General features: G+C 55.3%; 1 pseudogene; it reads right to left on the bottom strand.

The window, feature by feature from the left end:
• Positions 1-5659: 5659 nt before the first annotated feature.
• LOC112480133 lies at positions 5660-5775 on the bottom strand (annotated as a pseudogene).
• Between the last annotated feature and the right edge of the window lie 5462 nt (positions 5776-11237).

Raw genomic sequence — 11237 nt, 5'->3', positions numbered from 1 at the left:
CAAATATTAGCATTAATGACACCAAGAAGTGGGGCTTGGTACCTGGGCGAGGTGGAAATATACATGATCTGACTGGTTAGGGAACTTCCCTTCAGGCAGGTCCTCAGGGATGGTGGCTGTCCCTCTGAGTGCCCTTAGGACTCTAAAAGCTACCTGCTGTGAGAACTTTCCTGCTGGCTTGTCCCAGGGATGAAAAGCTGAGTGGGCAGGGACGGCAGGCCGACGGCGGAAAGGAAGACACAGGGACACAGGGTCTCAGGGCGGGCGAGGGATGGGGGTGCCACTCCGGGACAGGTTCCGTTCTCTGTCCAAAGCCTGGTGAAAGCTTTGAAAGGTCCTAACGTCCTACAAAAAGTGTTGAAAACAGACCGTCGCCTCCTTGGAGAAAGGGTGTCAGTGGGGCGGGGACCTAAAGTTCGTGTGTTTAACTGGCCTTATTGGGAGGGGGTGTGCGAGGGCGTGCGTGGGAATGAGGCAGATGGACAGACGGACAGACAGAGATCGGTAGCTAAAACATCAGAGAGAGATGTGAGCTATCCGTCCATTCAGTCCTCCGCATTTCCCAGTTGAAGTTCTTCCCAGAGACGGGAACGGTAAAAAGGCATCGTCGTTACCTTAATTTTATATAAAAAAAGGAAAACAGGAAACTTTTCGGTCGGATCTTAAAAGAAACATATCCTCATTGCAGAAATTTTGGCAAACATAGGAGAGACTGAACACAGATATATTTTAGAACGAGCTGTGATTCGCTGACCTGGAGATGCCCGTGCTCACCCTTTGGGGTTTATGTGCATCTTTCTGCTGTACGTTCCGTTTGGGATCTAATAGGACAAAACTTAGATCCGTTTGTACGACGCACGCAGAGACACATTCATAAACATCTCTAGATGTGGCTGTGTGTATCTACATCAAGCTAAATACGAGTCCCTTACTCAAATCCATAACCTTCTTCCCTTGCTTGTCTGGAACTTTCCTTTGCAGCAACGTGAAACTGTCGTACGATAAGGTTGTGTATTTGGCTAGTATTTCTCCCAGGTTCCTGGGAGGGAGCCTCTGAACCCTTGACTTCTCAGTGTGTTCGGAGCGTCTTTGTTATTCATGGTGGGCCCCTGGGACCGCACCTGAGTTCTGGCTAACGAGGTGACTCACCGTGAGCCCTAGAGAGTTAGAGCTAACGAGATGACTTAAGATGGGGCTTTGAGCCTTGTGATACCAGCCGGAGCTCTAGGGAAAGGAACGGAGATCAAGTTCAACCACATGGCCAATGAGTCATTCAAGGATGTCTGTGTAAAGCAGCCTCAGTGAGCACCCTGGACCCCGAAGCCTGGGTGGGCTTCCCCGGTGAACAGCGTGCTCTGCGTATTGCCGCGGGAATGGCGCATTCCGACTTCGCAGGGAGAGGCCGTACGCAGACTGCAAATCACCATAAAGAAAGATGCTCCATGCCACGCGTCATTAGGGACATGCAAATGTAAGCGGCGCTGGGATGGCTCTGCGCGGCCATGGGAATGGCCCAGACCCGGAACCCCGGCAGCAGCCAAGCTGAGGCACCGCGTTCCTACTCCCAGCCTTGGCTTTTCACCCGTCTGGCCGCTCAGGCTTCCGTGTGGAAAGCCTGCTTTGTAGCCTTTGTTTGCGGGGCGGGGGGGCATCCCGCGCTTTGCCGCTGAGTGTTCCCCGAAGAAGCGGTATCGCCCCACCTTCTGTCTCTCCTCTGAGCCCCCACGCCCTCCCCTCCCTCCTTTCCTCCCTCCTCTTCCGTGGCTTTCAGAGTTTTCTCCGCCTCCGGCCGCTCGGCGCCTGGGTGCGTGAACGCTGACCTTGGGCAGGGCTGATGTCCCCACGGGATGGATGTGCTGTGGCTGCCTGAATCAGCGGGGGCGGCCCAAGCCTTGAGAAACCACAGAGACCCAATGCTGCATCCCTTGCCTCAAGATGGCAATGAGCTTCTGAGAAATAGCTAATCAATAAATTGAACAAACAACTCTGGCAGCTCAGTCTTTCCGTCGGGACCTTAATTACCGCCGCAGAAATAAATAAGTAAATCGGGAGGTGGGGGCAGAAGAGCAGGAGGCAGTCAGGAGCCCCTGTTAACCCCCGGTGGGGTGCCGGGGGCGAAGTCAAGCCCTCCGTTCGGGGGACGGAGGGTTGTGGTTTAAGGGGCTGGGATTTGATATCTGGGAGGTGACAAGGGACAGGAGTTGGTCCAGCCATCCGTCTGGCTCTTTGTACCCACGCCGAGCTGGGAGTTTGGACAGTTTATCCAGCTGGACGAGACCTGGCACCGTGGAGGCCGCCCCACGAAATTATTTTGAGAACCATCACGTGCCTCCCGGCCGAACGGCATGGTGACTGCATCGACCGTGCCCCTCGGCTGAGAACCTCCAGGTCTCTCCGTGGCCCGTCCACACCTCTGAGGTAGGCTGTCTACCCGTCCAAGAAGCAGCTGGCTGAGCCGGCTGGCCATGCGGCTGGGGATCTGGGGAGTCGCCGGAGTTGGGGGACATCCTGGCTCGTCCGGACTCCCTTTCTCCGAAGACCATTGCCTTCAAACACACATTTCATTTAGAAAAAATTAAAAATTGTGTAAGAGCTATGTGACTATGGCAGACAAAATAAAATTGGATGAGGAAAAAGAAAAATAAATTTGACGTAAATCAATCCAAAACTCACCTTCCAGAAAAGACGGGCAGGATTGTGGTATGTGTTTTAGTGTAATTTTCTCAAGGACTTTACTGCTCCCGGCTTATAATCACGGGGAGGTGTGTGCGTGTGTGTGTGCGTGTGTGCGCGTGTGTGCATGCATGTGTGCGCGCGTGTGTGCATGTGCGTGTGTGCGCGTGCGTGCGTGTGTGCATGTGCGTGTGTGCGTCTGTGCGTGCGCATGTACATGTGCGTGTGGCAGAGAGAACAGGCAGCCACAAACAGCGAGATGCTGAGATGCTGGCTCAGACGCGGCTAGCCGCCTGCCTTGGGCCCAGAATTTTCCGTGGCAGTGAATAAATCTCCTCTGAGAGGTGGCAGGCACAAAGAGGATGTGAGCGAGGTGCCAGCGTCAGCTCGGTGTTTACTGCACAGATAGAATATTTACGGCTCCATCTTTGGTGTGAAATGTGGCTCCTCCAGACCCCACGAAGGTCACTGGAATGTCAGGAGAATTTATGGGTGTTTTATAGCACATTTGTGCCGGCAAGCTGGGTGACAGGATTCGGTACCGCCGTGCCCGGTGCAGAAAGGGAGAGGGAGCAGCTGGCGGAGAATCAGCTTCCCAATCACGCTCGGTTCTGCCGGCGCGATTCTGTCTGTCTGTGCGCGTGTAGAGCATATGTCACTCGAAGGCCGGGGAGGGGACGTTGACATGTGCGGGAGGGGAGGAAATTAGAAGGAGCACGAATCGCGATTCCGTTTCTGCTTCTGCGGTCAGGGCGAATCGCTTCTCCGTTCCACGAAGAGATTCTGCATCGATTAAACCCGAGCAGCTTCGAGTTCTGGATTCCAGAATCTCAGCACTGAGGCAGGGACCTCCGAGACAAGCAAGTCCATTGTCACTGTCAGGCGAGGAAGCCAAAGCCTGAAGACGTTTTGTGCGATGCGCTGGCACATTGTCAGGACTGCTCGTTTGAACGCCGGCTCTCGGGCCAGCGGAGGGAGCGGGGCTGGCTCCGTCTCCGGAGGTGATCCCTTTATCCCTCGTAACCCCGCGCCTTCGGGTCCGGGCCAGGGAGCCACACACCTCACGCTGCTCCACACACCTCTGCCTCCCTGGGTTGTCGGTTGCTTCATGCAGGGGCTGTTCCGGGTCCTCTTGAACTTGACCGTGTGTCTCTTTGTTCATTGGCCCCACACGTCCCTGTCGGAGGGCGTCCTAGGTCGAGGGTTTGTGACGTGGCTCTGAGAACGCAAAACCACCCCTGCCCAGGAGCTTCCAGCTCCTAAATCGCTGGACCCATGTCGCTAAGACACAGGCGGCACCTCTGCAGCTGCTCATGGCTCTGCCCCCAGCCGGGCGCCTGGGCTCTGCCCCGGGGCTGTTCCTCTCGGCCGTGTGACTCCGGGCATCTCCCGTCCAACTCTGTCATCTTGCAGCTGCACAGTCTGTAAGAGCGTGTCCTTGCATTAAGTGATCTTCCATGATACTGGGTTTTTCTAACCCTAATGAGGAAGCGGCTCCCAGCCTGAAATATCCTTTGGGGCCGAGTCTGTGTTTGAGTTTGTGTTTGGGTCTGTGTCTGTGTCGGCGCGGAGGTTTGGGTTCCACAGAAAGGTGTCTGGGGACAACAGAATTGTCGAAAGTACGTGAAAACAAACACACAGGGTGCAGGGAAAGCTTCTCTTCGTAGTAGATGCCGGTTCACAAATACGAAAGGAATGATGGAACTATGTAGCTGGAAAAACTCATCCATGGATGCTGAAGCAGCTCTGGAAAGTAGGTATGCGGGTCCGGATACATATACGGTCTCCAAGGACCTCCCCGTAAATTCCGTATCCAATACGAGAGAAAGACTTATTCCCAGGTGGGAAGAGCCGGCAGCCACTTCCTGAACTCGGGCGTCAAAGCTAACGTCACAAACATGGGGACAAATCATTAGTGTGTGCCACCTGGCACACACATCACTCCTGAGAGATATTCCCATCGAAAAGGCACAATTTGTGTCTGATCATGAAGAAACATCAGAAAAATTCAGATGGAAAGTCTACAAAATAACTGGCTGGTATTCTTCAAAACGTTACGGTAAAGAAAGGCAAAGACGGACAGACGCTGTTTCAGATCTGAGGACAGGAAAGGGATGTGACAGCTAAAGGCAACTCGTGATCCCAGGTTAGGTCCAGCAAATGGCAAGCAAGGGCACTATTCGGGTAATCGGTGGAACTTGAATAGTGCATTCGCCTAATCGAAATACCACTGACGGGGGCGGGGGCGGAGGGGTGAGGCTGAGCAACAGACATGTGTTTTCTCGCAGTTTCGGAGGCTGGAAGTCTGAGGTCAGGGTGCCCGCGTGGCTGGGTTCCGGTGACCCTCTTCCTGGCTTGACGGTGGCACCCTCTCGCTGTGTCCTCATACGGTGGAGGGAGGGAGAGAGAGGGCGAGGGCAAGCTGTCTGGTGTCTCTCTTTATAAGGTCACTCATCCCACCTTGGGGGCCCCACCCTCACCACCTCATCTAAACCCGGTCACCTCCCAAAGGCCCCGCGTCTAACACCGTCATCTTGGGGGTTAGGACGTCAAACGTATGAATCTGGGGGGAGGGGACACAAACGTTCAGGCCATAACAATATGAACTATGAATTAGATGATAACATTTTATCAATGGTAAACTTCCTGACTTGGCTACGTAAGAAAATGTCTTTATTCTTAGGAAAATGTCCATGGAAGCATCTGGAGGTATTTGGAGGTTAGGGGGCATGATGTCTCTATCGTACTCTCAAAAAGGACAGGAAAACAGAAACAAAAACAGTGTGTTCAGGGAAAGGAGTCTTTGCTGAAGCAGAAAATGTAGCTGAGCAGTGGGTCTGGTGAAGGGTGTTGGGGGTACAATTCCTGTAGCTTTTGTTTTATTTATTTTTATTATTATTATGTTTTTAGGCGAGGCAACCCTTGGTTGACCTCACACACTGCAAGGACCTTGTCAGCTTACAATCCTTTATTTTTTTATTTTTTATGCCTACAGCACCTAGTCTTCCAAGGTGGTCTCCCATCCAAGTAGTAACCAGGCCCGATCCTGCTTAGCTTCCGAGATCAGACAGGTTCGGGCTTGTTCAGGGCATGGCCATAGACAACCTGCAGCTTTTCTTAATCTGAAACTATTTCGAAATAGAAATTTACCCCCAAAATAAAAAATAAAGTGGCTCAGTAAGTTCTGAAATTTCAGTTATTGGTCTCGAATCAAAGCCTGCCTGACTTGGGATCCAAGTCTATTGGGTCCCCTAGTCTTTTCGAGGCCGTGTGTTTGCTCACAGTCTTTGGGTGCAGCCGTCAACCAGGCCACTCGGATAGCCAAAGAAATCATTAAATGCTTCTACCCGGCCATCCGAAATATCGCCCCAGCCAGGAATTGAAGCAACTCGCATGCGCGCTCTCTCTCTCTCTCTCTCTCTCTCTCTCTCTCTCTCTCTCCTTCTCTCTCTCTCTCTCTCTCTCTCTTAGTCTCTCTCCTGCTTGGCTTCCAAGTCAATAATAACATTGATACAAGAGAGCGGCATCTTCCTTCACACCTTTCTTGGCTCCAATCTTTCCAGAGAGAAGTGAGATTAACGGTCTCGAAACTGCTCTGCGGAGAAAGAAGTAGCAGGGTTGAAATTAAATATCGTAATGATATAAAACAGTAAGCAGCTCTGCTTGACAGCTCTGACAGCTGTTTGCTCCAGAAAACAGCATTTATGATGTCAGTCCTATAAGGGAGTGTGTCTGAATTAAAATAATTACAGCCGATAGTACAACAAAGATCCTTTGCCATCAATCATCCCTCACAAATACCATGGCTAGGACCAGCCCCGTGGCGGGAAAAGTCTCTGTCGAGGGGAAGAAGCAAGGAGGTGCCGTAGATTCCTCTAGAAATCCAGACATCCTTCCGAAGCCAGAGCACCTCGCCTGCCCCGGAAGCCCCTGTGTGCGGGAGGCCTCTGGGGACACCGTGTCCGCTGCGATGAGCGATCACTCACTACATTTCACCCTCCTCTGGGGAACTGTTTGGACTGAACGGACCTATTGTTTCGACGACACCATAATGATGCCCAGAGCTAAGGCCTTTACTTCCTGTCCCTTTCGGAGTTCTGAATTTGAAATGACAGATTGTCCAGTGTCAGTCTCCTTGTGGTTTAGAGGGTGGCTAAGGACCTGGCAGAGATGGCCTGGTGCCCAGAGAAACTTCTCGTCCACAGGCGGCCCTCTTCCTGTTGACTCCTGTTGCTTAGGATTGAATCTCCCTCAGAATAAAATGCCCCCGAGGAGTCACCCCTCAGAACCCATTTAGCCTTGAGGGAAGTTGCTGGGATGGGAACTGGGGCATATTGAAACTTACTGGAGCCCGAAAGGGTGGGGACGGAGCCGGAGGAGGGTCTAAAGGGGTCAAGGAGACAAGGCAGAGGACGGGAGGGCTCCCCCAGCCCGGCACTGGGCCTCGCAGGCCTGCTGGAGTCCCTCCCCTCCGCTCAGCTGGCTCTGTGCTGCTGGGCGGGGCAGCGTCCCATCGATGCTTGTATCAGAGCCCCCCCCCACCCCCGCAAACGCCCCGCCCCTCCGTCCTGCATCTCTGGCCTCCCTGGACCTGCTCATCTCGGCCCAAGGGGTGAAACTCAGCTCAGGGGTCTGCATGACCTCTGAGAGAGGACAGGGAGAGCTGTGACACAGACCCAGAGGAAAGGCCCAGAAAAGCCCATGCGATGGCAGCGAAGTGATGCCTCCGCCAGCGCAGGGAAACCAGGGGTCGCCAGCAGCCACCTGAAGCTGTGCAGCAGGCCTGGGACCGGCGCTGCCTGGGGGCCTCCCGGAGAAACCAGCCCTGAAGCTGGCACCTTGATCTTGGCCTCCAGATCGCTGAGAGAATAATTTTCTGTGTTTCGAAGCCTCTGAGTTCGTGGTCATTTGTAACAGCAGCCGTAGGAAACTTCTACGCACGAATATTTACCGAGTGCCTCCTGTGTGCCAGGAGTCCCGGCGGTGACATCACGACCGGCCAGTGAGGCCGTACATGGCAAGGACAGCGCCGTGGGGGTCAGGACGTGAGACCCTCGCCTAGGCCTCACAGACACCTCCCCTAGACCTGGGCCACACCTGCAGTGGACAGACCAGGGCGCCATGGGGCCGGCCTGCCCCGGCCTCGCCAGCGCTGTCCAGGTGGTCCCGTGAGGCTCGTCCCTTCGCGGGCTCATCCCGCACGCTCTCAGGACACCCAGCTCTTAGCCCTTAAAATCAAATGCTGTGCTTTTAGAGCCAAGGAGGTTGCCCAGGAAGACCAACAAAACAGAACGAAAGGGAAACCGTCCACGTCAACGGGGTTTTAAAGAGCAATCTAGGAGAGCTGAAGGGGGCGGAGCATGACGCTGTTGGAGACCCCTGGGGCGGGGGCGGGGCTGGGCGCCTGGGGGCAGAGAGCAAGCGGAGGGGAATCCTCCCACCCCCTGCATGTGAGAGCCGCCCCCCATGAGCCAGGTAGCCACCCCCTGCATGTGGAAGCCGCCCCCGATGAGCCAGGTAGCCACCCCCTGCATGTGAGAGCCGCCCCCGATGAGCCAGGTAGCGATGTGAGAAGGAGGGCATGAGTCGAGGCAGAAAGTCCAGCTGGGAACGACTCTGGACCCTGAGCGGGCATCGCCATGCGTCCTGGGAGAGCCGGTGGACGGCCACTCCGGGGTGGTGGGGAGGGTGGCCCCACAGGCTGGTGGAGAAGAAGGGACACGTACTTCCTGATGCCCTTTGGGTGTGGAATGGCTTTCCAGGCACGGCACGGTCTCCCCCTGCGCTGGGTTGGCAAGGTGTCCCCCAAGTTCATGTCCATCTGGAACCTCGGGAGGGGACCTCGTTTGAGAAAAGGGTCACTGCAGATATAACTGAGGTGTGGATTCAAGAGATCACCCTGGATTCGGTGGGGGCCCCTAAATCCAGTGACACCAGCTTCTGACGTCATCAGCGTGGTGCTGTCTGCTTCGGTCACAGGTCACGATCATGAGCACACTGGAGGCTTGATGACTCTCTTGGGGCTGCCGTTCCCTGATCAAGTGCCACCACCAGTGGTTTAAACAATAGAAATTTTTCCTCTCGCGGGTCAGGGGGCCGGAGGTCAAGGTGTCAGCAGGGTCGGCTCCCTCCGGAGACCCTGAGGGGAGTGTGCCCCAGGCCCCCCTCCTAGTTCCCGGAGGTCGGGGTGGCTCTTGGTGTTATTTGTCTTGCAGATTCATCGCCCATCTGTCTTTGTCTTAGTCCCTGTGTGGTGTGTCTGTGTCCAAATGTCTCTTTTTCATAAGGACATAAATCACTTCAGATGAGGGTCCCCTGGAATGTCTCTGTTTTAACTCGATGACCTCTGCGAAGAACCCATTTCCCATAAGGTCACATTCTGAGGACCTGGGGGCAGAACTTCCACATATGAATTTTGAGGGGGACATAATTTAATCCAGAACAGAAGGTGGCAGAGAATTTCAAGCTATCATCGCTGTGTAGGAAATCACCCCAGCACCGAAGGGCGTGGAACAGCTGTTCGCTCTTGACTTCTTTGGGTCAGGGTCCAGGCAGGACACAGAAGGGTTGCTTTTCTTGGCTCCACGGTGTCCGGGAACCGGCTGAGAAGCTTTGCCAGCTGGATGGGGGACTCCGCGGGACCAACTCGAGGATGTCTTCACTCGCGCGTCTGGGCGATGACGCTGGCTGTCGGCTGGGACTTCAGCGTCCCCACCTGTGGCTTCCTCATGTCACCTGTGCTTCCTTACACCATGGCCACCTCGGGGGAAAATTTTAGACTCCACACTCTGCTCCAAGGAGTCTGGTTCTACTTCCTTCTCCTTCCGCCTTCCCGAACCCCAGAAGGAAGTCAGCTTCTGGGGTGCATCCCTGGACCTGAGTGCTTGCCAGGGGAGCAGGCCATTCCCTCCTTCCTTCGTCCAAGGCGCGTTTTCCGAGCCCCACCACACAGCATGTGCTGCTCTCAGCCTGGACATTCGGACGGATGTTCTGCTCGCACGGTGTCGAAATTCTGGCAAGAGAAAGCGGACAAGAAACAAGTGAATGAGACGATTTTACGCAGTGATAAATGCGCGAGAAAAATAAAACTAGGTAAAATGACCGTGAGTGGACAGGGTGGGGGCCGCGGTCAGGCGGGGGGCAGGCAGCGTTCCCTGGAGGGCCCCAGGCCCTGGAGAGGACTTTGGGTTCTGTGCTAAATGGGGCGATGGGTCACTAGGGGTTCGAAGCCAGGAGCGCAGCCCCCGCTCCAGGGGCCGAGTCCGGGGTGCAGGGCGGGCTTGCGTGCGGGTGTTTGCTGAGCGAGCGGTTTAATTATCACAGCGCTGTGAGCCGGCTCCCCATGAATAATGCAGTGGATTTCGGTGGCAGAGTAAATCCTACAAAGGAGTAAATTGCCTGGGAAAGGGAAGTGACGGGGTAGCGGGGAGCAGTCAGGACACTGCGGGTCCTTCGCTAGCTCGCGGCCGCGGCAGTGGGCAGGCAGGCTCTCAACAGCGCACGCATGTGCGAAATACAGGGGCCACATCCATCACGGTCTCAGCTTCGCCTGGAAGGGCCGGGCCGGCCCCAGGAGACCGCGGCCCTGGGCTGTAGCACTGGGCCTGGACGGCCCACAGTTCCAGTGAACGTGCCTTTAAAAACTATTTTTATAGCAGTGTTAGAACAACACCAAAATAAAACAATATTTAGGGGGAAATTCTGGCTGTGTCTCGATCCGTGAGTCTCCTGACACCAGAAACACACTGCGGAGAGGGGGCCCGAGCATGGGCCACCCCAGCTCTGTGCTGCTCCCTGCGGGGCAGTGGGCAAGGCGGGCAGCTCCCCGCGGCCCTGGCTCCTGGCCCGAGGGGACTAGTGGTTCCGTATCGGCCTTGGGTTCCAGCTTGGAGGGGATCTAGCGAGGGGCTGGGAGGAAGACCGTGTGGGGCTCGGCCGCCCAGCTGGGAGGCAGGGGGCCGGCAGGAGGGGCGTGCGCCAGGGTGCTGGAGTGTGCACCCCCGGGGCACAGTGTCCCCACACCGGGAGCCACGCTGGCCACAGAGCAGGTGCTGGACCATTGCTGTTTGTTGAGCGGTGGCCCAGGCGGCAGAGAGGTCCTCGTCGCTGTTTCTGGAACAATCTAATCGATCAGCTGGCGGCTCTGCTTCACGAATCCGCCGTCTTAAACCAAGAGCTTACCGTGCGCGTGCGCCTCGTCGCCCTGGACTCTAAGCTCTGAGGACAGAGGATGGCCTCGTGCCCCAGTGTGACCCCAAGATAGCGGACTTACAGTAAGGCAGAGACCCCTCCCTGGGATGCAGGCAGCAGCGTCCCGCGCAGGCATCTGTAATCCTATTGGAGCCACGCGGGGCACCTGCTGGGCTGCGGGACACTGCGTCGCAACTTCCCCTTACGTTTATTCATTTTAGTATCATGTCTTAAATTTTTTTCTTTTTTTTTTTGTGTGTGTATATATTTTATAATGTGTATCCTGCCAGTTACTTTAGGCCACTGGTTCTCAACTGGGGATGATTTTGCTCCCAGGAAACGCCGGCCAGTGTCTGGACACGTTTTGGTGGCGG

This window comes from Pteropus alecto, unplaced genomic scaffold (genome assembly GCF_000325575.1).
Source record: "Pteropus alecto unplaced genomic scaffold, ASM32557v1 scaffold134, whole genome shotgun sequence".
NCBI lineage: Eukaryota > Metazoa > Chordata > Mammalia > Chiroptera > Pteropodidae > Pteropus > Pteropus alecto.
The sequence above is the reverse complement of the archived record's forward strand: the minus strand, read 5'-3'. Positions and strand labels throughout refer to the sequence as shown.